Below are 4,258 nucleotides of genomic sequence, written 5' to 3' on the forward strand. Positions count from 1 at the left end.
CTTTGAGGAAACCCATATGGACAAGGGTACTCCCCAAATGTTTGATGAAATGCCCCTTAGGCATAGCCACATATTTATGCTTAAGGACATTGAGGATATTTGTCTTGAAGAGGGGGAGAAGGAGTTTGGGCTTGTTAATCTCTTTGGGAAGCATGATGAAGTTAGTTTATGTGTAGAGATTGATGGCTATGGAGATGGGAGAGATGTTGGTGGTTCTAACATGTTGGGTTGTAACATGTCTTTTGAATCGAACGACTTGGCACGTGAATTAGTCGATTTAAATTATGAAGAGGAGTGGGAGGAAACGAAAGGTCATGGGAAAAGATGGATCGTGGACGAAGATGGAAATGAATTTGAATACAACCATGAAGAAGAGGAGTTAGAAGAGGAGATTGATGAAGAGGAGAACCAATCCGAGAATGAGCTAGTAAGAAATGAGGAATATGATTATTATGAAGGCGGATTCGAGGATGAGGTTGAAGAGAGAGAGAATGCTTTCGAAGATGAAATATGTGAGGATGGTGAACTTTGTCATAGTGCATATGAGTTTGATTATGATGAAAATGGTAGAGTTTACTATGAGGAGGATGAACGTCGAAGTATTGAGTGGAACCAATATGGGGCCGTTTATGAGGAAGACGAAGATGGGGTCTACTATGATGAGAGTGAGCGTCGGTGTGTTAAGTGGGATCGGTATGGGGCTCCTTATGAAGATAATGAAGGTAGATTCTATTATGATGATGAGTTGGAGGATGTTGAACGGAACTACAATAAAGATATGTATGAGTATGATGGAGGAAGGTTCCATTATGAAGATGAGTTGGGAAATGTAGGGTGGAACCGAAACAAAGAAGCTTATGATGGTGAAGAAGATCGGTTCCAAGATGAATATGAGTCAGGAAATATTAGGTGGAACCGAAATGAAGACGCTTATGATGGTGAAGAAAATCAGTTCCAAGATGAGGATGAGTCGGGAAGTGTTGAGTGGAGCCAAGATGAGGACACCTATAAAGTTGATGATGATGGCAATGAGCACAATGTGTATTTGGTGACGAGGGTGCCAATGCCTAGTGAAGAGGAGCCTAGCCAACGTCATCGATTATTTAGAACTCGATGCTTAGTTCTTGGGAAGAGGTATGAGATGGTGATCGATGGAGGAAGCCAAGTGAATATCATTAGTCGGTCTGCCGTGAGTAAGTTTGGGTTGGTTCCCGAGCCACATCCTAGACCTTACCGCCTTGGTTGGGTCAACAAGGTGGAAAAACTTCAAGTTGCTCAATGGTGTAAAGTTCCTTTCACTATTGGAGCTTATGGGGATGAAGCTATGTGTGATGTTGTGGAGATGGGTGCTTGTGATGTGCTACTTGGTAGGCCATGGCAATTTGATTGTGATGCCTCACATGCGGGAAGAAGCAACACCTACACCATACACAAAGGCGGAATCCGATATGTCCTTACACCTTTGAAGAGTTCTCCTAGTAAGAAAACAGATGCCGCTTTGGAAGATTGTCCAACTCGGGAGTTGAATGTGAATGGGTGCATTGGTGGAATGGGTGAGACATTGAATCATCTTGACTTGGGTTCGATGGACGAGTTAGCTAGTCACTCTCCTAGTGAAGTTAAATCCAGAGAGGAGAATGAGGATGAGAAGGGGGTAGCGAAGTTGGAAGTGAGGAAGTTGAGCCGATGTCCGAGGGTGACAAGTACGTGTCTTCCAACAAGCCACTTAAAGGCCTTCTCAAAGGGTTTCCACCTTTGAGGAAGCTACCACGTGACATAGCATGTGATTTGGGAGATAGTGCATCAAGCTTTACATATGGTGAGTTGAGCTCAAAAGAGGAGGATGAAGGTTGCTCCATGATGCCTATTGATAGCACCGAAAGACCTAACACATGCCACATGCAAAGGAATCAAGTCTCTTACTTGGTAAAATCTGAACTTATTCTTTTGTGCTTTGGTGAAATATTTGTGTTGGAATGTTGGATGTGCATGTTGAGGGAGGACCTTTCCTATGGTGAACCCATGAGTGGTGATCTTATTGTGAGGAGTGTGAGCTTCGTGTTGAGGGAGAACATTCCCTATGATGAGCCCATGAGAGGTCAGCTTTATGCCGAGGGAGAACCTTCCTTATGATGGGACCGTGAGGGGTGATCTTGTTGTGGGCTCTAGTGATTGTTTATTGAAGGGGAATGGCTTCCCGGGGAATATAGAAAAGATGGAAGGAATTGAAGACTTGGTAAATTCGGAACTCATTATCTTGTGCTTTGTTGACATGTATGTGAGGGGGTATATGTTGTGCTTGTTGAGGAAGCATCAACCCTATGAGGAGTCAATGAGAAGCGATCTTGTGGTGAAGAGAGTGGGGTTCATGAAGTCTTTGATGAGTGGGGATGGCCACCCGAGTAATTGAGAAGATGGAAGAAACTCAAGACTTGTGGGATAATAGCCAAGTTAGAAAATTGGCAAGTCTTGAAGTCCCGAGGTTGTTAACCCAAGGTGAGGATGGAGCTACTATGTGTGTGCTTGGGTTCACTATGATGTGGGTTGACAAGTGTCGCCGGGATATTCCGTTTGATGTGGGCCATGGCCAAGGAGAGATTGAGCATTATAGCCGGGTTAGTGGAATGAGTGATAGCAAAGTCCGGGCATATTCAATTCAAAGTCATGTTTGGGTTATGAAGAGTACTTAAAGGATCGCTCCAATTTGGGTTGATATATGGCGCTGGGACATGGCATTTGAGGTTGGCTATGAGCGAGTGGAGGTTGAGCCTAGCATCCGGGTTGATGGCGTGAGGTATATTGAGGTACGGGCATATTCGACTCTAGGCCATGTTAGGGTTTTGAAGAGTGCTTATGGGATTGATCCTAGTTGGGTTGATACGTGTCGTCGGGACATTCCATTTGAGGTAGGTCAAGAACGGAAGAAGAGTGTGTTGATTCCTCAAGTTCGTGATGGGGAGATAAAGAGGATCCAATGGTGGTCCGTTCAACAACGTGAGGGGCGTTGGAAGACCATCCAAGCATTTATTGGGAAGTGGTTTGACAAGCTTCGCCAAGACATACCATTCAATGTTGGGAGAGGATTCGATATTGGTGGAGATTAGGAGATGAGTACTATGGAAGATGAAAGCCGGGGTGAGGCACTTGTTGAGATATAGGGAAAAGCTCGTAAGGAGAAGACGAGCCCGATAATATGCGGAGTGGACTTCTTGAATTCATCTCGAGCAACACCTTGGTTCGATTTGAAAGCTTGGGCCCGTTCGCAACGAACACGTCTCATCAATATATGGCAAGCAACTTGGGGTCAAGTTATTTTTAAGAGAGAGTGTATGATGCGGGCATCTTTCCACTAGCAACGACCCCGAAGCCGAGGGATGAGGAGCTTAGTGTCAAAGCTAGCGAGGGCTATTGAGAGCCACCCAAGGAGAAAGGAAGCAGCGGTAGTCATCCTAACACGCGGGGCGTGTCTATCGTTACACGGGGCATGCAGAGCCCAATCCGGGAAGAGAGTCCAGAAGGTCATCCACGCGGGGCATGCTTCCTCATACGCGGGGCGCAGATCAGGCGTCCGGAAATAGTGCTACCCAGGAGGTCAACTACGCGGGGCGTAATACCAGAGACGCCACGCGTGAAGCCCATCAACGAGACGCACCAAGTTCAGGAGCTTCACCACGCGGGGCGTAGCAAGACCCACGCGGGGCGTGTCCCGCCTGGAGGATACTTCTTCACCAAGTTCTTGTGTTGGGGACCATTTCTGATCTTCTTTAATTACAATCCTGCCACTCCTTATTCACACTACTGTCACTCCCTATTTACATTCTATGTCACTCTCTATTTACAACCATACCACCCCTTTACCATTAACCCACTTTTCCCTTATCTTTATATTTTAATTAGTTATGTAATTTGCCATTTATGTAATTTGGCAATTAGGTTTTTGAGATGATATAAATACATCTTTTTCCATTGTAATCTCTAACTTTTTATCAATCAAATATTAATCTTCTTCAAAAAGCTTGTTAAGGTTTTAACCTTCAACAATGGGGATTTCATATTCCTATGGATTTAGTCCATAAAACCTGGGATTCACTCCTAGTTTAGCTAGAGAAGAATATCTTTGTTAGTTTACGATTAAAACTAACACGTCCCCAAACCGATCCGTATCACTGAGGGGGCTAAAGACCAACCTGAAATAAAGACCCAATTTTTTCTCTCTATGGGAATCGATTTTGTTTAGTTTCCAGTTGGTATATTTTTG

This window comes from Euphorbia lathyris, chromosome 6 (assembly GCF_963576675.1).
Source record: "Euphorbia lathyris chromosome 6, ddEupLath1.1, whole genome shotgun sequence".
Lineage (NCBI taxonomy): Eukaryota > Viridiplantae > Streptophyta > Magnoliopsida > Malpighiales > Euphorbiaceae > Euphorbia > Euphorbia lathyris.